The sequence below is a fragment of the Siphateles boraxobius genome, unplaced genomic scaffold (genome assembly GCF_051911475.1).
Source record: "Siphateles boraxobius isolate OS27281-9 unplaced genomic scaffold, OSU_SipBor_1 17, whole genome shotgun sequence".
Classification (NCBI taxonomy): Eukaryota; Metazoa; Chordata; class Actinopteri; order Cypriniformes; family Leuciscidae; genus Siphateles; species Siphateles boraxobius.
The window spans coordinates 9,775,768-9,798,398 of record NW_027508777.1 but is presented as its reverse complement, the minus strand read 5'-3'; the positions used below and the strand labels follow the sequence as shown (position 1 = coordinate 9,798,398).

Below are 22,631 nucleotides of genomic sequence, written 5' to 3'. Positions count from 1 at the left end.
TTAAGTTTAGCATCAAAGCAAAAGCAAAGTTAATCATGACTATGGAAGTAAAATAATGTCAAATGTTTTTGAAACAAAAAGCCTGTTGAATTTGAAAAAAAAAATGCATTGCATTAAACCTGCTTTTATTTTAATGCATTGTATTTTTAGGGCTTGCATTTTTATGGGCTGAAATTTAGCATGGTTGATATATTTAAGCTGTGAATATTCAAATTCAAAATATTTCAAACACATTTGCATTAGTAAAATTTAAATAATCAATATTCACCTTTCATATTTCAATTCCAAAATATTCAAACTGATTAAAAATACAACCTATAATATTCAACAGGCGGTTTTCGGTCCATTTTATTTCGCTTTGCAAATTCGCTTCCAGAAATTCAGTGGTTCAAATTCGACAGTAAATTCAACGTTGACATCCAAGAACTGCAGGAAAAGCAGTAGATTACCGAGCATAATCTCCATCTGCTGTTAGTCGATCTCACCAGCAGGGGGTGCAAGTGTGTGTTGTTGACGAAGCTCGAGCAACAGTTAGAGCAAGCCATTCATTCATAAAAACTCATTTACAACAATTGAGCATGCATTAAGTTTTTTTTGTGATTATTAGGGTCAGTATAGCGGAAAAGATGACAAAGGCACAAAATCTGTTTTTATGTTTCATTCATTAACTTCATTGTTACTTTCCTGAGTAGCCTTACATGTTATCAGCTTTTTATTTTATTTTACCATGAACGGGATTATATTCGGTTTCCCTCAATTCCTCATCATACTCAAGGATTCCCCTTCCGTCAGGAAAAAGCGCTTAACGTAGCATTAATGGACTAATACAGTGATATAAAAGACAAAACTCGCACCTTATTGGAGAAGTACATGTACTGCATTAGATTAAACTGGGAAGGGTCATAGCACTTTAATATTGTTGTCCTATATTGTTAGTTTAACTAAGTCGGTTTGGATAAAAGCGTCTGCTAAATGACTAAATGTGACATTGGCTTGACATTCGCACATTTAGGGACCGTCTCTAAAGTAACATTGGTAGTCCTATAGGCCTAAGCGTTTCTAACTTCAATAGCAAACTTCAATTTATTTGAATAAATTGCGCATTATGCCTGACACCTACATGACCACTTTACATTTGGTTTTATGACTGTAAGTCATTCTCTTCAAATGCTATTGAAGTTAGAAACGTACATACCAATGTCGGATGTAACTTTAGAGACGGTCCCCAAATGTGCGAATGTCCAATGTTGAGCCAACTTTATGCCAGTATCACTGAAAAACGCTGAGCATTAAACTTTGCGCGTTAAATTCATATTCTGAGTCCTTCTGCTTGCCTGCGAGTTTGGTCATTTATAACACTGTGCTGTATTACTCCATTAAGCTACGTTAAGCGTTTTATATGTCCAGCAGGGAAATCCTGACGTATTGAGAGGAACCCTAGTAGCCTACTGCATGCAGCACAATCGCCGCAATATTATGTTGAGGCAACTAATCAATCAATAGAAATATATGTCAAACTCAAATGTAACATTGGATCTGTACATCCACATCGTGGGAATAACATTATAATCTCGTTCATGGTAGAGAAAGATGCATGTAGGCTACACATGAAAAGTAATCGTGAAGACACTGAATTTCACATAAAACATGCGTCATAATAACCACAGATACACTTACATTGTTGTAAATTAGTTTTTTATGAATGAATGGCTTGCTCTAACTGCTGCTCTGGTCTTCGTCAACAACAAGCGCTTGCACCCCCTGCTGGTGAGATCGACTTACAGCAAATGGAGATTATGCTCGGTAATCTACTGCTTTTCCTGCAGTTCCTTGATGTCAATGATGAATTTACTATTGAATTTGAACCACTGAATTTGTGGAAGCGAATTTGCAAAGCGAAATAAAATGGACCTAAAACCACCTGTTGAATATTATACGTTGTATTTTTACATTTACATTTAGTCATTTAGCAGACGCTTTTATCCAAAGCGACTTACATTTGAGGATTAAACCAAGCGAGTCATCATGGAGAGGCAAACACAACGCAAGAAGTGCTCAGAATACAAAGTTCAAACATTGCTCAGAGTAGCATATACCAGACAAGCGAAGATTTCAAGGAAAAGTTTTTTTTTATTATTTTTTTATGTTAAGTGCTCACATAAGAGATGAGTTTTCAGTTGTCTTTTGAATGCTGTCAGGGATTCTGCATTATGGACGAGGGTGGGGAGATCATTCCACCAGCATGGAACCGTGAATGAGAATGTTCTGGACAGTGATTTTGTGCCTCGCTGTGAAGGCACCACGAGCCGTCGCTCCTTGGCCGATCGTAGGCTTCTGGTAGGGATGTAGACCCGTAGGAGCGAGTGAAAGTAGGAGGGAGCTGAGCCGGTGGAAATTCTGTAAGCAAGTGTCAGCGCCTTGAACTTGATTCGAACAGCGAGTGGTAGCCAATGCAGGAGATGAACAGCGGAGTGACGTGGGCTCTTTTGGGCTCGTTGAAGACAAGACGAGCAGCAGCATTCTGGATCATTTGTAAGGGTTTAGTTGCACATTATGGAAGACCAGCTAGAAGAGCATTGCAGTAATCAAGCCTAGAAATAACCAGGGCCTGGACAAGAAGTTGTGTTGCATGCTCAGTTAGGAAAGGCCTGATCTTCCTGATGTTGTGCATTGCAAACCTGCATGATCGAGCTGTCTTTGAAATGTGGTCTGTGAAGGTTAGCTGGTCATCAAAGATTACTCCAAGATTTCTGACTGACCTTGATGGGGTGATTGAGGATGAGTCTAGCTGGATAGTGAAGTCGTGCTGTAGAGACGGATTGGCAGGGAGGACGAGAAGCTCAGTCTTTGCCAGATTGAGCTGCAGATCACGTTCCTTCATCCATGCCGAGATGTCCGCCAGACAGCTAGAGATACGTGCAGCTACTGTGGGATCGTCTGGTTGAAATGAGAGGTAGAGCTGGGTGTCATCAGCATAGCAGTTGTAAGAGAAACCATGTGCCTGTATGATGGGTCCCAGTGATGTGGTGTAAATGGAGAAGAGGAGGGGTCCAAGGACTGACCCCTGGGGAACCCCTGTGGTCAGTCGATGTGCTTTGGATATCTCGCCTCTCCATGCGAACCTGAATGACCTACCTGTGAGATAGGAGTCAAACCAGTGGAGGGAAGTTCCAGTGATGCCCAGTGATGAGAGGGTGGACAGAAGGATATGATGATTCACAGTGTCGAAGGCAGCAGACAGGTCTAGGAGAATGAGAACTGATGATTTGGAAGCAGCTTTAGCGATCCGCAGGGCTTCTGTGACTGAAGGTAATGCGGTCTCGGTCGAATGCCCTTTCTTGAAGCCAGATTGGTTAACATCCAGCTGGTTGTTCGGAGACAGGAAAGATGATACTTGGTTGAAAGCAACTCGTTCAAGTGTTTTTGCAATGAATGGTAGGAGAGAGACAGGTCTGTAATTCTCTAGAAGTGATGTGTTTAATGTTGGTTTTTTTAACCTGTTAACCGTTTCCAGAGCGTCGGCGCACTGAAGCGTTTTTTTTTTATTTAGTTCAAATTTACTATCAGATTTAATGTTATACCTTGACAAACTATACATCATTAAAAAGATATAATACTCAAGATTCAGTATTTGACCACTATTGTATTCTGAGAAACTTATAGTGACAGTTATGTCTTAATTTGTGTCAGGAGTTATGAAATGGAAAAATGAGTCGATACCTTTAATATGAATTATGAGCGTCAGCTGGTCCATTCATAAAAAACACTCCAAGCTGTCGTCATGACAGCGATTCGCAAAACATCGTCCCTCAGGGCTTTAGCTCAAAAATGTGCAGAATTGGAGAAATATTGATATAGTCTCATAGATTCACATCATATTTCTATAGACAGGAATAATATTTGTTGAATTTATACCCAAATGCGTCGATGTAATCATTATGATCGCTTCTTACTGAGATGTGCTGTGTTTTCAATTCATACCAATAGCCTGAGGGCGCTATATGCACAATAACAGTCCATATATGGATCACGAAGAAGACCCATAGTCATGTGACATTCCAGGACGTCACTGATACAGAAAGTAGCTGACAGAGATCGCTGTAACATGCAGATAAAGATGTTTTGAAGACAATAAACATGATTGCAATGATATTTGAGTTACCTGTGTTCTTCAAGCCATGCCAGGTATTTCATAATAATAGATTATATTTATAATGCAATGCTAATCGATATAGATTTCATCATCGTGCAGAACACTATAAATAATAAATTTTCTGTCGGATTTTTTTTTTATCTGAAGCCAAATTAGATCACAGAAGATTATTTAAAACACTCGACTTGCGTTATAAAGTAAGTTTGGAGCACAAACATGGTTTCAATCTCATAAATGGTCGTGTATTGATGGTGTGCTAAGCTAACATGCTAGCTAGCCCAGGTGCACCTGCCACCAGCAGTTATTGTTTTATGATTTTTTTCTAAATAGGAATGCTTACTGAAATGTTTCAGTGCATTTGATACCAGTTTCAAATATTTAGTGAGAACTTTGATAAAAGAAATTAGGGTTTGAAACCCTATGAATAGCCTGTGAATAGCCAGTCGTTAGTAGCTATAATGCAGACAAAAGAAATGCATATTTAGAGCCATAACCAGTCTGGAGAGGTGTAAATGTGTGCAAGGAGAGACTGACTCTGAATGGGGCTCGTTTGCACCACAAAATAATAGAGACAATAGACTGATTAGATGACTCAGAAGATGACTAAACATCAGTTTGCATTTTAGAGTCTAATCAAAATAAAGTAATTTGACATGATCTTGAAAAACATTTAACTAAATACAGAGTTTTAGACTTATCATTTTCAGATTTTAAATATAAAATGGTCACACATATGGCTTTAGCTGCAGTGCATTTCTAGATTGCTCCAGGGCCAACTTCAATTTTATTTTTATGAAGATGTTTCATAAAAGTAAATTTCTAATAACTTTACAAAACTTTGAAGCTATTTAAACATTTTTTTTTCATTATGACAATAATTATTTCTACATTTACAATAAACTACTAGGTGTCAGCTTTCAAATGAGATCATACTTGTGCTTTTAGTGCAAAGGGTTCATGAACTGTATCTGTTTAAGTTTGGGTATGCCATTTCTGGGGATTTTTCAAAAGTGGCCTTGAAGGTTAACAGGTTAAGCAGTGGGGTTACCCGAGCCTGCTTAAATACGGTAGGAAAAATGCCAATATGGAGGGATGAGTTGATGGTGTGTGTGAGTGCTGGTAGAAGTGTGGGAGTGATGGCTTGAAGAAGGTGTGAGGGGATGGGGTCTAGAGGGCAGGTGGTAGGATGACTGGAGAGGAGAAGTTTAGATACTTCTTCCTCCGTTAGTGGAGAGAAGGAGGAGAGAAGGGTATTGGCTGTGGGAGAGGTTGGCCTAGGTTCCTGTGTGTGTGGAGGAGAGAACTGACTGCTAATGGTTGTTGTTTTGTTAGTGAAGAAGTTAGCAAAATCATCAACAGTTAGCGAGGAGGTGGGTGGTGGTGGAGGTGGACAGGAGAGAGTTGAATGTCTTGAAAAGTGTTCGTGTGTTAGAGGCGGTGTTGATCTTGTTGTGGAAATATGAAGATTTTGCGGCGTGAACATCAGCAGATAAGGAAGAGAGTAGAGATTGGTACATACTCAGGTCAGATGTATCTTTTGATTTGCGCCATTTCCTCTCCATTGCCCTGAGTTTAGTCCGGTGTTCACGAAGAACCTCAGATAACCAGGGGTTAGAGGGGGTAGCGCGTGCTGGCCTGGAGGAGAGAGGGCAGATAGTGTCTAAAGAAGTTAAAGTGGAGCATAAAGTATCCGTTGCGGTATTCACATCTAGAGATGAGAATTGTGAGGGTGAGGGAAGAGAAGATGACACAGCAGAGGAAAGACGGGAGGGAGAAAGTGAGCGCAGGTTTCGTCTGAAGGTAACTGGTAGGGGAGTTGGTGGAGTGTGGATAGTGAGTTGTAGATTGAAAGTAATGAGGAAATGATCTGAAACATGGAGAGGTTTCACCAAAATGTTGTCTGTGATGCAGTTGCGTCTGTAGACCAGGTCCAGTTGGTTGCCTGACTTGTGAGTACCTCTGGCGATGAGCCGTTTGAGATCGAATGAGGCTAGGAGAGAGATGAAATTTGTAGCATACGGCTTCTCTAGATGAATGCTGAAATCGCCAAAGACTACATGTGGAGTGCCGTCATCAGGGAAAGAGGACAGCAGCACATCCAGCTCCTCAACAAAGCTTCCCAGTTGACCTGGGGGGCGATAAATGACTACAATCTGGATCTTAAAGGGAGTTGTAAGTGTAACAGCATGATATTCAAATGAGTTGTTATTGCATAGAGTAGAGAGAGTTGAGTATTTCCAATTGTTAGAAATGAGAATACCAGTCCCCCCACCCTTACCAGACTGGCGAGGGGTGTGAGAGAGAGAAAAGTTGTTAGAGAAAGCAGCAGGGGTTGCTGAGTCTTCTGGACGGATCCAGGTCTCAGTCAAGCCCAAGATATTAAGAGTTGAAAGAGATGCAAAGGCAGGAATGAAGTCAGCTTTATTGACTGCTGACTGACAATTCCATAGACCCATAGAAAGAGAGAGAGGTGTGTGTGTGGATTAGAGAACGGGACACAGATTAGCAGTATTGCTCTGCCTTCTGTGCGTGATGAGAGTGCGTTGTCGAGAGACAACCGGAATGTATTGAAAGCACATGTTGATTAAGGGAAATAGAGTACAAGTAGGAAAGGAAAGGGAGAAGAAGATACTTAAGTGCTTAGCTGGTGTCGTTGCTCGGTGGAGTCGCACAGGTAGAGTCGATGGTCTTTACCCGAGTCGGTCTTCACATGAGAAGGCTGAAACGCTTACGCTGCCGCTTCCGCGATAGCGCGCACACTACATAGATATAATGCGCTCAAATAACTGAGTGAAGACAGCTGTCTCGGACCAGCAATTAACACAGCACCCTCGAATAATCCGAAAATGTCAGAGATCGAAACTAGCTGTTGGCCAGTGACTCACTTAAGTCCTATGCAATTTAAACTGCAATAATATCAAGAACGCGGCTCTTATAAAAAGTAGCAACGCGTCTAATTAAAATACAGATTTGTGAGAAGGTAAAAAAATTAAATAACCACAGAATCGAAAATAGCCCTAGCTTGAGAAAAATAATAAACCTGAAACAACAGGAGTACTGGATATTAAGAAAAAATCTACTTGCGTGCTCTTGTCGACTCCACAGACTTGACCGCTGTCCTGGCCTTGTCCTGAATCTCCACGAGTTTATATCTGTTTACAGTGGCTGTCTCGGACCAGCGATTAACACAGCACCCTCGAATAATCCGAAAATGTCAGAATGACATTTTTAATCAGTTTGAATATTTTGGAATTGAAATATGAAAGGTGAATATGGATTATTTAAATTTTACTAATGAAAATGTGTTTGAAATTAAATATTCACAGCTTAAATATTCCACCATGCTAAATTCCAGCCCATTAAAATGCAAGCCCTGAAAATACAATGCATTAAAATACAAGCAGGGTTAATGCAATGCATATTTTTTTTCAAGTAGTACAATTCAACAGGCTTTTTGTTTCAAAAACATTTGGCATTATTTTACTTCCATACATGACAACATTTCACATTATAATATGCATTGCTTTAAACATAAATTTCATGGTAGGGTTTACTCACTCTCTTACAGAGAGAAATCCTTGTTTTCTTCAGAATAGCTATAGCAAAGCATTACTGTATTACATTCAGTTCAGCTCTGCTATGATGATGTTGATCTAAACAGTCCAGCCCATCACAGGGCTTTCCAGATAGAGCTCAGCTGTTTTGTTTATGACCCATCTTTGGCAATTGACCACATTGGATTCGCACAATTGTACTGACCAGTGACCATGGTGATGAACAAGACCTTGACCACATCAGTCCAATCAACAAAAGCATAAACAAAGCTCTGTGTTTTAGAAAAAAATAAACCTAATTCCTCTTCTTACAGCTGAGTGTATAGGCTAGGGATTTGAGTAAGACCTTATACTGATCTGAAATCAGATATTTGAATATGCTTTACTGTAAGTATTTAAGCTAAATATATTTTGATTATCCATCTTCCTAAGCAACCAATATAATAACATTTACCATTCTGCTGCCTTGACCAGCACTGGAGGATATGTTTTAAAACTAGTTTATTTTCAATGTACAGTAGATTTACATTTTTTATATCACTTTGCCATCTTTTGTCAGGGCACATTTTCTCAAAGGACTAATTTGATATCCAAAAAGACAATCATGATCATGGCTATTTCCCAAATGCTTAAGCTTATTTTTAATGAATATTTCATGTACACATACCTTTCAATTTAAGTATTATAAGTAGCAGCCTTTCAAAATGCACACATTGCGTTTGTAAAGTATATACATCTAAACTACATTTTCAAAAACAATTAATTATTTTTGCAGTATAACCACTACAGTTGACCATTTATTGTATGTAAAGTATTTGTGTGAGCATATGCAGTTTGTTATTATACAGCAGGATAGACAGCAAGGGAGAGGAACCAATCAATGACTTTGTAGAGACTCATCGGATAGGTCAAAGAGGCGGCCCTGGGCCTCTGAAAGAGGGAGAACACTTGTATCAATGCCTGAGAAAAGGTCAACTGTCAATTTTGATGAACTCACTCACTTACTGTATAGAAAGAAACGTGTTAACAGTAAGAATGCACAATATGCACTACACTACACCATTGCTGTGTACATTAGTGCAAGTACTTGCTATCTATCAATCTATCTACCAAAAGAAAGAAAGAAAGAAAGAAAGAAAGAATGAATTTGAAAGCGCATACTGGAGTTAAAATTTTTTTTTTTTTTAAAAGAGCGATTCAAGCCATAGATTGTTGGGTCATTCAAACCAACAAACCATAAAAAAATTGAAAACAACTGTATTATAGGACATAATTAATCAATGTTTCACAAACTGTCTTTGATTCATTTACAGTACATCACATGACAAATAGGGCTGTGTGATATGGACAAAAAAGCTATCACGATTTTTTTTTTTGTTGCAATATTGTGATTTAGATTTTAATCAGTTTTGAAACAATATTTCCTTACACACATGCTTGTCTTATTTATGATAATACATGATACATATATAAAAGTGAAAATGGGTCTTCCATACCATAACACTGCACTTAGATATGTGTGAATTTCCCACACCAGGAGTAATAATTGATATAGTTCTATTTTATTTTATTTGTTTAAAAAATGTTCTAAGTTCTATGTAAAATGTTCTATTAAAGAAAAGATAGAAAATAAATATTTGTGTTTGCTGTAAAGTGGTTAGAAAAAATGAAATTGGAATCGGCTAAAATCAGTATCGGCAGGTCAAACTCATGAAAAATCGGAGTCGGCCTAGAAAATTGTAACCGGTGCATCTCTACTTCATTATTTAATGTATGTTTCACTACTGGTAAGTATGTAACGAAAACATGTTTTTCTTTTACAACCACTGTTAAAATATTTACAACAGCAAATTGAGGTAGAAACTTTGTGCACTTTGTGTCTTGTGCACTGTTTGTACAACTCTGTTTTTATTTGTGTTAGTTATTAAAAACAATTTGATTAATCAATTGATTATTAAATAAACTTTCTTATTGGCTTTGGTGTTTTCAGTAAAAATTCATTTTGGTGCATCACTAGTAGATATATTCATTTATAACTAATAAGTCAGCAGCTTTTATGACCTCATTATTCGAAAGACTACATGGAATATTTGTACTTATAAAAATCCATCTGTCACACTGCAGGAATATTTGCACATGAATGCAATGGAAATATAAATAAATGTACACATACACATACAAGTCAAACAAGCAAAAGTAGGCTATACTTCAGAGAACTAAAAATATGAAAGAAAATTAGGTGCACACATAGACATGTTTGACCTTTGCCATACATTCTCAGCCCATCACCAGCCATGTCACACAGGGTCGACGGCCCTCCCCCACCACTTTCATCAGCAGCACTAATCATCTCATCAGGGCTTTAACCCAGACACACACACACACACACACACACACACGCACGCACGCACACACACGCACGCATGTGTGACATCCAACAATGAGCACAGGAGAAACCACAAAGCAATAGTAAAACAGTACATTCTGCTCATTCATCCCATAACTCTTAAGAGGAATTGCAACTGTGTTTATATAATCAGGTTAGCTAAATTCCTATTTCTTACAAGTCTAAAAGATAATGAAATGACCCTACAGTGTTGACACATCATTCGATAGAATAACCATGGAAACTGAATCATATCAACAACCTTTGAGTCTATGATTTCAGAATGAGGGCAGTGGGTTGAAAGATCAGGTCAATGCACTGTAATATCTGTCAGTTTTACCATATGCCTACTATATTGATTTATAAGAACTTTGAGTTACCAATATAATAAACAATTCAATAGATGACAATTTTAATAACTTGAATTGAGAATCATCCTTTAAAACTTTGTTATATGGTTTAGCCAAATTTGTGAAGTCACAATACTTGTGTCAATACTCTGTTTTAACTAATAAACATAATTTGACCAACTTAAAGTGTTAGTTAACCCAAAAATGAAAATTATCCCATAATTTACTCACCTTCAAGACATCCTAGGTGTTTATGACTTTCTTCTTTCAGCCAAACACAATCGGAGTTATATTAAAAACTATCCTGTCTATTCCAAGCTTTATAATGGGAGTGAGTAGCACCAGAGATTCTGAAGCCCAAAAAAAGCACATCCATCCATTATAAAAGTAATCCATACGGCTCCAGGGTGTCAATGAAGGCCTTCTGAAGCGAAGTGATACTTTTTTGTAAGAAAAATATCCATAGTTATAACTTTATAAGCTATAAATCACTGGCTTACAGTAACGGTGGACGAGAGTCTAGTTCTGACGGAAGAGTGACCTCTGACCCGACGCATTAGGTACTGATGAATGTGGAAGCGCAGAGGATAGAGCAAAACAAAACATCAGTCACAAATTAGAAGGCTTAAACGAGAATTTTTAAAAAGAAATATCAGAGGATTTCGATATAAGAGAAGCGCAGCTTGAGTTTGTTGCCCAGCTCTATTTGTTTATAGAGGTGTCTACTCTCACCTAAGCTTACGCTGCTTTCTATATATCCTACGTCAACCGTCGGGTCAGAGGTCATTCTTCGGCCTGAATTCGACTAGCGTACTGCCTTTACCAGAAGCCAGTGATTATAGTTATAAAAATTGATATTTTTCGTACAAAAACGCATGGCTTCACTTTAGAAGGCTTTTATTAACCCCCTGGAGCAGTATGGATTACTTTAAAGATGGATGGATGTGCTTTTTTGGGCTTTGAAATCTCGGGCTCTACTTACTCCAATTATAAAACTTGGAAGAGCAAGGATATTTTTTAATATAACTCCGAATTTTGTTTGGCTAAAAGAGGAATGTCATATACACCTAAGATGACTTAATGGCGTGTAAATTATGGGATAATTTTCATTTTTGGGTGAATAATTCCTTTATATTTTCATTAAAACAGATTGGTAAGTCTAGTACATTTTTGTCCTGACCAATTTGTATACTCTACATATAAAAATAATTATACTGAAACTATGAACCATAGGCTACTTAAAAACTGCTAAAGTGTCAATTTAAATCATGATAGAATGGTGAACAGAACTTTATTTGCATACAGCTGTGAGTGCAGCACACTAGACAACATGATAAATAAAGGAGGAAGAGACGTGCAGGAAACTGTGCAGGAACATCATTTGTTTTTGCATGTGTGATATCTTGTAGCAGACTTATAATAACTTAAACATCAATCTCTTCTACACAAGACTTGTCTCATTTTATGGTCCTTTTTTGGACCAAGTAGTATAAATCACCAACCACTTTAGTTTAGTTTTAGCAAGGGTATTTTTTCCAAATATCTCCTTTTTTGTTCAACCAAAAAAAAAAAAAAAAAAGGATAAAAAAAAAAAAATCACACAGGTTGCAAACAGCAGGGTGCATACATTATGATTAAATTTTTGGAGGGTTAATTTTTCCTTTCAGTGTTAAAATAGACAACATTCTGTCTTTAGTACCACTAAAAATATCATGAGCCACTGCCTTCCTGTATGCAAACCAGGACACTGGGCCAATCAGCTTCCTGAGGACGCCCATCTGCTTCAGTGTGTGTGCTTTACAGCCCTGCAATCTGCATTTTCTATCACTGTCTAATCTTGGTTAAGACAAACAATAATACACAATGTTTGTCTAAAATTATATGTTGATTCAGACAAACTGCTGGCTTGGAAGTAGTGCAGTGTTACAGAAAACAGCTATTAAAACTGTGTGTGTGTGTGTGTGTGTGTGTGTGTGTGTGTGTGTGTGTGTGTGTGTGTGTGTGTGTGTGTGTGTGTGTGTGTGTGTGTGTGTGTCAGCAACCTTAACTGATTATATACACATTACAGTGATCATTAAAATTTCCATTTTAATGATCATTAAGATTTACAATATGAGAGCAGGGAGCACCACCAAGGTGTGTCTAACTGTCAAGATTAACATTACAGAACTCACACACACACACACACACACACACACACGTACACGTCTTCTCATATCAGAGTGGCATATTTTCCTTGAATAGGCGTCAGTGCACAGTCTGCAAGTGTAGATAAACTCTTTCCAGACATGCAGGAAGGGAGCAAGTATGCCACATTACAATGAATTACCACAAAAAGAAAATGGCTTGTGTATAATAATGTTTTAGCATTCTGAATCTGAAACATGGTGGTGATGATACAATTAATCACTTGTGAATAAACCTCAATAAAAGCGTCTGCTAAATTATTGAATGTAAATGGTTGGCTGCCTAACTGTGAGATTTCTGAAAATGTCAGTAGGCTACAAGTGAACAGGTGAAGCATCTGAACACACTGCTTGCTTGAGCTTCAGTCGAATACATGGCTTAAATAATAACAATATATTTTAATCATAAAGTTCATTATTTAAAATACCAGGACTGTAGTTTTTTTATCTTAAGGCTATATGTAGTGCATATCATTACAACCAGTAAGAACCGAGTTTTCACGTTATCCTTTATGAAGAAATGCTCATCAACAAAGAATAAAACAGGTTGTCTGCTGTGCCATACAAAGTTATAGAAACATGTTGCATGCCGCATCATTTATCAAAATATTGTTTTAAAATGCACATGTTGCTGGCATCGCAGACAGCACATTAAAGTAACACAACGATGGTAACTTGCCTCTCTCTGTGTGCCTTCTTTTATCTCTATGTCTAAAAATACTTACGAGTTCTCCATGTCTGCACTCCTGCTCAAGCCGAATAATTCCAGAAAACCAAACCGTCAGATTGTCTGTCCACTCATCTTCCTCTTGATGAAACGTGAGTCACGACTAACAAACTAACTGTACCGTCAGCTACTGTCAAAAGCCAAATGGAGGAGCTGTAGAAAGTGACCAATCAGAGAAGCTTTGACGAATGTCAGGGCGGAGTTACTCTCACTAGCCGCGACTTATGGCCAATCGCAAAAGTCTATTTTAAATGAGGGCGGGAGATGTGAAGTGAACTCTCACTGACCACGCAGCAAGGATGAGAGGATTTAAACAGTTAGTTCAGGTTGTGTATATTTGTGTTTGCGGATACAAATTTGTACCCAGAAGTGAGCTAAATCTGACAAAATCTCTTGAATCACACTCCTTTTGGGGTCGTTCTTATTTGTAAAAACGATAGGCTTATAAAAAGTATTATTATAATAAACTAATATTATTATACAAAATAAATTGTATTTAGTTTTCATAAATTGCTAAACACATTAAAATGAACTTGCCATTCACTTGTTTTCACACATGCACCAATCTGTAGAGTATACACTATGCCTAAAAAAAGTCCATAAAATTACTTGTCCTTGTTTTATGCAAAACTAAAGAACAATGCCAAATCACCTTTCCGTGTTGCCTTAAGATATTCAGAGAATGAAGCAAGTCTGTACAGTATATCAATGGCATTCTCTCGAACGAATCATGAAATCACAAAATGCCTAATCATACTGAAAAATCTGTTAAATGATTGAATGTGACAACCTGCAGAATAAATCAATGACTGCACTGACTGTACTAAGAATATTGTAATTTTAAATGGTTAAACAGCTTCACATGTAAAAAAAATAATAGAAATTTATTTGTAGGACCAAAATGACCCCACTCACCTTCATTTTTTCTCCTGACTGTAGATAACAGAAAATCTCACCTCAGCAATTTTAATGAATGGCTACACAATTTTTTTAATTTAGTAATTTCATCTGAATACCAACATTTGTGAGATTTAGTCAGCTGAAACAGTTTTGAGGTTAATTGCTTTAATTTTGTGTCTCTGGAGAATACTAATCTATGACATTGTATTATGTTGAATGTTAAAGTTGTGTCTATTTGTTAATGAGGGATTTGTGGACACATGAATGTTTTTAGATTTGTGGAGTAAAAGCTATAGTTTTTATTTTGATGTAAAAAGTAAAATTAGACCCTTGGGGTAAGATTACTAGTCGTTACCGTTATTATTTTTTAAATTGTATAATTATTGTTATATTAATAACACAATATTAATGTGTCAGGGTTCCTGTGTTTCATTGTGTTTCCCTGTGAGTTTCCCAGCGTGTCTGATTAGTTATCCCGTTCACCTGTTGTCTTGTTAATTAACTCATTAGTCCCTGTGTATTTAAGTCCTTAAGTCAGTTTCTTGTACGGTCTGTTAACTTTGGGATAAGTTGTCTGTCCCCCTGAGTTTTTGCTGCCTGTTCAATGAGTTCTAGTATTTAAGTCTGTTTCTTGATTCCAGATTCCTTCATCTTTGTTATCTACTACCACAGGCTAATACCACCTGTGACATAAAGGGGTTATTATTCAGTATTTACATGAATTAGATGTACACTTTAGATATCTTTGCTTTCATTAAAACCCATAGGTAGTTAATGAAATCCTTCAATTTGCATTTAAAGTGTTTCTATGACGTATCTTCAATTAAAATATGGGCAATTAAATATATGTAAATATTCAAATACCTATGAAGGTCACAGAATAATTTAACTTTTCAGTTGAATCTCTTTTAATAGGATACTGGTGTGTCTGTCATCGATTATTAAATTATTCAACTAAATTGATTTCAACAAAATTCAATTTTAAATGGAAAAGTTGATTTGGTATTTTACATTAATGACACTGAAAATATATGAAAATAAATAAGAATTATATGAAAAGTCATTTATACATTCTGTAAAAGTTTTTCCCAAGGGCTTCTTATCCCAATGTAGGGGGCCAGCGTACCCCAGTAGTGGGGTAAGACGGCCTCTTTGAATGATTTTATATTTTGTTCTATAACAACTAAATTGGCAAATGTTTCTATTTTTGTCCTATAATAACACATTGGCTGACGCATCATATTCCTGCCCATGCTAAACTTATGTCTAAATATGATACAATTTAAAAGTAAATGCACATTGTTCTTAAGGGGACATCTTCCCCCATGTTACCCTACACATATCTCTCCTGAGTTTAAAGGTTCAATAGGTGATCTGGGAAATGCTCATTTTAGCCTGCTAGCATTGAAAGCATATGATCCTGCAAATCGCTGTCCAAAGCCACTGCAATGATTGAACGAACATTTTATGGTCTTTTGTCTTCCATAGACAATATATATTTATAAAAATAAATGTAGACTGCTTAACATAGTGATTTCGATCAGGATATGAGGAGACTTTTAATACATAGGCTCTTTGTCAGTTGCCAGATGTGACTTAATAAATTGCTGTCCAATTAAATTGAGGAGACAATTTGTCTATTTTAAAATAATACATAGTAGCCTATATATATATAGCCTACTGTATATAGTATTTATTTAAAGAAGCACTTAAAGACATGTTGTAGTATCATTGAATCGTCTACATCCATAGTACATATAATAGCAATTTTTCAGGTCTTTTAAATGAGGGCAGTAAGTGATGCTCTGCTGCCCTCTTGCGTTTGGATCCAAACAGTCAGCCTAAATATTTTAATGCGATTATTCGAATAAGCTACCTTGAAGAAAAAAAAAATATATAGCGTATAGAAATCGTCGATGGTGTTTTACCTGTAGGCTAATGCTAGAAAATAAGAAAACTTTGGATATTTTACTATTGGTGGTGTTATTTCGTCAGTCCATTTGGAGTCCAAACTACATGTTTGTGCTTTGTAGCTACTTTTTAAGAGCTCTTTGTTCTGTAGTAGGCCTACAACAGTAGACCGTATAATATTCGACGCCATCGTGGACACGTTAAGCTGCAGTTGTGTTCTTGTATTTGCATAAACATGTTACTGTTATAACGTCATGCAATGGAACGCAGTGTTGCTGTTGCCTGTAATATTTTGATTCTTGTTTGCGACTGGGACGACCAATATTGTCTTCCCGTGAACGTAAATCTACAGAAATAGGCCTACATACAATTATTAAATTGTTTCAATTTATAGGCTACTTTTAAAACATATCTGCATGCTGTTTGAGCACACAATAGGACATATGGCAAGAATGGTCATGTGAAAACGTTAAATTAACATGCTAAGCCAACTTTTTATTTCAAATACTAAGGGGCGGATTCCGGACAGGGTTTAAATTAAGCCAGGAGTAGGCCTTAATCTAGAACGGTTAATCGTGTTTTAAAAATATGTCTTTCTGTAACATAGATTAAGTACAGATTACTTACACCTGGACTAGGGAGTCCTGAACTAAAATAGGCCTAAACCTGATTAATTTAAAACCACCTGTGCTAATCTGAATCAGCATGACAGAGGTTGCCTATAAAACATGGAATGCACCAAGAAAATCTTAAAATTGCTAGCAAATCCAAGGAAAAGACTGCAATAAAAAAAAAGTTACTGAACAAGAGAAAATTATTTTTAAGCAAGTTAAATAAACTGCGCACATCAGATGTGGAATAAAAGAAAAGAAATTCCTGGAAATCTGTTTGTAATTACTGTTTGTAAAATTGGTTCCAATGACCCTTGTGACCTATAGTTGTCTTGGTGAGCTAGAAGAACAGATATATATATATATCTGTTCTTCTAGCTCACCATGACATATACTACATTATATCTGAGGAAATCACGGGATCCGGCCAAATGATTGGATACAGAATGAAGCACTTAAAATATATCCAGAACGTATTTACGGTGAAGAGGGAGACAGTACGGTTACTGTTAAGTGTTCTCGGCCAAGATGGCGTTGCCTATAGACGAGGACGAAAACACGTAGGCTTAGTCAACGTGTCACATAAAGTTTGGACCAGGATTGTGGTACCTACTCCGGCGGAGTCTGTGTGCTCATCTATAAGCAACGCCATGGTGCATGGTGGTAGTGTAGCATGCAGCAAGGATGCATATAACCCATATAATCTTTAAGCTAATAAGGTTGTGTATTTGGCTTGCTGTCTGCAGTTGAGGGGCTCCAGGAAGCAGCTTCAACTCCATCTTATATTCCCCCGAGTGGGACTACTAATGCTTGGATGATAAGTGTGGTAGCAAGATGCCTAAATTATTTTGTTGGAGTTGAAGAGGTGAAGGGATGCAACAGCTGCAAGGCGAGCGGCTGCTTATATGCTCCGGCAGTTAATTGAACGAATAGATGGGTTCACTCCTCCTGATATAATGTTTGTGAACTTCACTTAAGAACTTTAGCCAGTATTCAGAGAAAGTACAGTACAGGGTGCTGAAGGTAAAGCAGTCAAAAGTGTCTGTTTGCAATTTCTTTTATCCAATAAAGCCCAGCTTAGCATGTCTCCAATCAACATCTTTTTAGCATAATACTGATAAACAACGAAGAAAAAACAAGTAGTCTACATTTATCTTGATAAAGTAGATAAAGCAAGGCTGACTTTAGAGTTGATCAATGCTATACATCACAATTTCTCTAGCTGAACGGTAGAAGCACTAAGAGAGAGGTCTAATGCGCAACAGGAAAAGCTCTTTCCGTCCATTCAATATTTAAACAGTCCTGATGTAGTGTGATGGGCATGATGGTTTTTTTTTTAACCAGTTATTTTTAGTCTCTCAGTTATCAGGCAGTATTTAAACCAAGCTGTATATAATCTATGAATAAATATTATCTTTACCAAGAATGTTAGTCAAATGTTACATATTTTGCGCTTTTAATCAAACGCGAAGCAACATTGTTATAATCAAAGAAATCTACATTTAGAACATGATTGTGAGAAGTTAAATTATTTTAGTTTAGCTGATATTCCTTCTAGTGGAAACTGTTTAAGACATCTAAAGTTGTCCAGACAAGCATGAAAGACAAGAAAAAGCCCTTGTACATGTATGGGTATGTAAATGGATTTACATACATTTAACATTTGAACATACATTTAACTACTATGTAGTGGTGTCAAAAATTGAATTTAGTATAATGTACTTATTGTGTTCATAATGCGATGTACAGTACTTATTGTGTTCATGGTGTAAGGTGAGATACAGGTAAGTTAGTGACAGATTTCATGGTATGGTTAGTTTTAAGGATTTGTTAAGGGTCAACAGTGCAATTATAGATATAATTAATTAAATAAATTTAAGCTGTAATTACGCAGGTATTTTTATTTATATATATATATATATATATATATATATATATATATATATATATATATATATATATATATATAATGTAAAAACATGTATGTACAAAATAAGTAATATTAATTATTGGTTAATTTACTTATTATTACTTATTAATATTACTTTATATTAAGATTTACACTTAATATAAAGTGGGAAAAGCAAGCTGTACCTTTGCAGACAGATGACCAGATTAAATGACCTGGTCAGTCATTTATTCTATCTGCACAATGCCATTGACATTCATCACCAACACAATGTGAATCTAAAGCCCAAGTCAAGTAAATAAATAAACCATTTTTAATGTGTTTGTGCAAACGGTTTTATGTGTATGTACAGTATGTGTTTGGCTCAATATACAACTGAAAACAAGTTGTCAAAACCTCATCACATTCAATCAATTCACACCTATCATTTTAAAAATTGTAGTGTAATGATGTGATGGATGACATCTAGAGAAATATATCTTTAAAATGATAACATGAGGATGGCATGCATAAGAAAGGTTTAAAACTTACGCTTACTATGTAGGTACCCAGCAGTCCTAAGAGTTCTCAATGGTCTTGTTGAGAGAAAAACTATTCGCACGGCCTACAGCATTCAAAGTGAACATGTCATATAGTAGAGTCTCACTAGGATGCTTCATGTAAGACCAATTTTATGAATTATTCAGCTGTTTGTGAGGAGGGCGGAAAATATAAATAAATCATAGATTAGCCTTGTTTGCATAAAAAGACGGTTTTAAAAATGAAATCAATGTTGCAGGATACTGTCCTGTGACAGATAGGTGTGTTTCTTTAATATTCATTCAGATCTTCAACTTAAGCTGGCAGACATGCTAATTTACAGAAAATAGTTTTGGTCAGTGATTTAAAAGTTTAACAACTAAAGTGAACTACATAATTTATTTGTGGTGAAGGAGTGGATTCTGGAATCCACTGCTGCTTCAATGTATATCTAATGAGTGATTATAATCAAGGTATTTATTAATCGATGTTTTTCCCTTCCTTCCTGACTTCTCTAGGTTTATGAGACTTTACTTGTTATAAAGATACCAGTGTGATTATTGAAATATTCTTTTCATGCATTCTCTAATGTCTATATTGAATATCTGAGAGGTGACTAGGGTCTGGCCCATGCCAGGAATGCAGTAACAGCGTTTGCTTATTTAGCCCGACTTTCAGAAATGAAATATGGACTCGTTTTGCTTGAGAAAGGCCTTCAACGTGTTAATATACCCTATATCTGTTCTTCTTGTGATGCGGTTAGAGAGGACACAAAAGCGAGAGTGACAATTACAGTTCTTTAATGGAAACAAAAGACTTGTCCACAGGAACTCCAAACAGAAAGTTCAATAATGTTCAACAACTGAAGATACCAGAAGGCAGGCAGGATAACGTGAACCTAAATGTCCTCTGTGGCTCAGATGAACAAAGGCAGAAGAAGCAGCGACTCTCGTGACTCACGGAGAAACAGTTGGTGCTGGGCACTGGCGGCATAGGCGCCGATTTATGTTTTCCTCCGTGGGTGCTCATGGGCGCACGCCCTTAAAAAAATAATAATTCAAAATTAAAAATAAATTAAAAACATTAGTCAAAAAATGTTTGCGTTTCAGAACCTTAGGAAATGGACAGCGGCCGACACGAATACACACACCTATTTACTTGATAATAAAGCCATAAAGTAGGCTATCTTTCAACTCTCATCTTCTTCGACAGCGCCACTTCTCACAAATACAGACAGGATTGGAGATGAAAAGTTTAACTGACACGTAACCGCGATCAGCTTCGTGGGACATTAAAAATCAATGTCATACAAGTCCACACAGTAAAAATTAGGTTTTACTTTTTTGATTAGAAATCTGTCCATTTTAGTCTCACTGTGAGTCTGATTACCGAAAGCACATCACGCACGGCACTGTATAGTGAGGGAGCGGGCGTTTTCATCTGAGAAACGCTGTGATTGGTGGATAGGATATGGAGCAGGACAAGTTCACAGGACAAGACCGGACTGAGAAACACACAGGTCAACGTTTAACTGTGGCATTCAATAATCTGACAACAAGACAGGGAAAGAGAGGGTTAGAAGAAGCCAAGATAATGAGAGGAGATGAGGAACAGGTGGAGGGGAATGAGCATAATGAAAAGTGAAGGCAGCTGTCCGTAATGAGAGTGAGAGAGGGAAGTGTGTGTGTGTGTGTGTGTGTGTGACCAGCAGAGGGAGACAGAGAAGGAGAAAGGATCGTGACACTTCTAGCTCACCATGATGACTATAGGTCACAAGGGTCATTGGAACCAATTTTAAGTGACCATTTCTTAGCTAAAGTCTTTACTTTACTGTTAGATTAAAGTGTCCTCTCATTGAGCGAAAGAACATGTTATCTGGATGTTTTGAGGAGACTCTCCTGTTTATAGTTAGAGCCTGGTCAAATTCAACTTTGAAGAAGCTGTGTGTCTGTGCGTGTTAGTATTATTGGTTACAGGTTGAGGAACAAGTGGCATTATTGGAGATTGACTGACTTGTTTTCTTCGACATGTTGGCGGAATGGCATGTTGGTCTTATGACCTCGGAGGGCCACTGGTACCTAACTCGGGGTCCTGGTGGCAGCCGTACTGACTATGGAGATATATGCTTCAGTCTATCTGTCCATGTGTGGAATTTTAGTACGTTTACTGTATCTATTTCTTAGCCAATCAGAATAATTCAACCTGAAGCAATGAGGCAGCTTAGAACTTGGTGTAGAGTATAATTGCTGTGATCTGTGTAATTGTAAGCGGGACGGCCTACGAACTCCTTGTGAGTCTTGAAGCTGACTTCTGCCTGATGAAACTGCAAACTATCCTCAGTAAAAATGTTCTTTAATTTATTAATTAATAAATTCTGACTCTTGTCTAAAATTGACTGCACTTCTAACGCCTGGTTTTAATTAATCATGTCTGGTCCTTGGGTCTTTAACTGTAAATAGATACATAAACCGAGCAATTATCAAATATAGATCTTTTCGTAAATAGTAAAATCTTAACTATATTTTTTATAACAGAAGCTACCATCTACCACAGTAGAGGAATTAATCATTACCTGACATAGATATCTCAAATTATACAATAGTTAGTAGTTAAGCTATTTTTGTTACTATAACATTTGGTATGTGTTATGTGTTAAGTTATGTGGTCTTTAATAATGTTATCAAAACGCTAGCACAAAAAATGTTATTTATACAATGTTTATGGAACGTTCTTCTGGACATTTTTTAATATTACAACTTACAAAATCCAGTTTTATAAATGTTTTAAAAACTGTTTTGTGCATGTGAACATTAAGGGAACCATTTGATCATTTGGTAAACATTACGGGAACATTGCTTTTGAATGTTCCCTGAACGTTCTGAAACAAATAGAAAAAAAACTTTTAAAACATTTTAAAAATAAAACGTTGCATGAACGATGTATGAATAATGTTTCTGTGCTAATGTTTTGAAAACATTATGAAAGTTATGAAACATTATTAAGGTTACAAGAAGAATGTTTGTTCGCAACTTTGAGAGAACCTTGCCAGAATGTTTGCAGAGTTCTGAAGCGTTCCCTGTTAGCTCTATATAGGTACTAGTGGTCGACCGATATGGGTTTTTTGATGGCCGATACCGATGCCGATATCTTAGAGAGCAGGGTGGCCGATATAAAGCCGATATTTATATGTATATATCAAACATATATATATATACACACACATATAATATATATATACATATATATATATATATACACTTTATATAAATCAATACTTAATAAATTAGATAAATTTATTAAATATTTAAAAATAAACATGCTTAGGCCCTATACTTTAGATGGCAACTTCTTGAATCTGCAATCCTATTACAGTATTTTTTACAAATGAAGTAATTGTTTAAAAATATGTGAATAAAAAGGAAGTA

At 36.6% G+C, this 22,631-nt stretch overlaps 1 protein-coding gene across 1 annotated transcript in view; it reads right to left on the bottom strand.

Annotated features, from left to right (window-relative positions):
• trim2a (tripartite motif containing 2a) overlaps window positions 1-13,482 on the bottom strand; it is a 44,190-nt gene extending 30,708 nt beyond the window's left edge. The window contains exon 1 of the mRNA XM_077232413.1: window positions 13,355-13,482. The gene's annotated coding sequence lies outside the window, so the exon portion shown is untranslated. The remainder of the gene's footprint in view (window positions 1-13,354) is intronic.
• Between the last annotated feature and the right edge of the window lie 9,149 nt (window positions 13,483-22,631).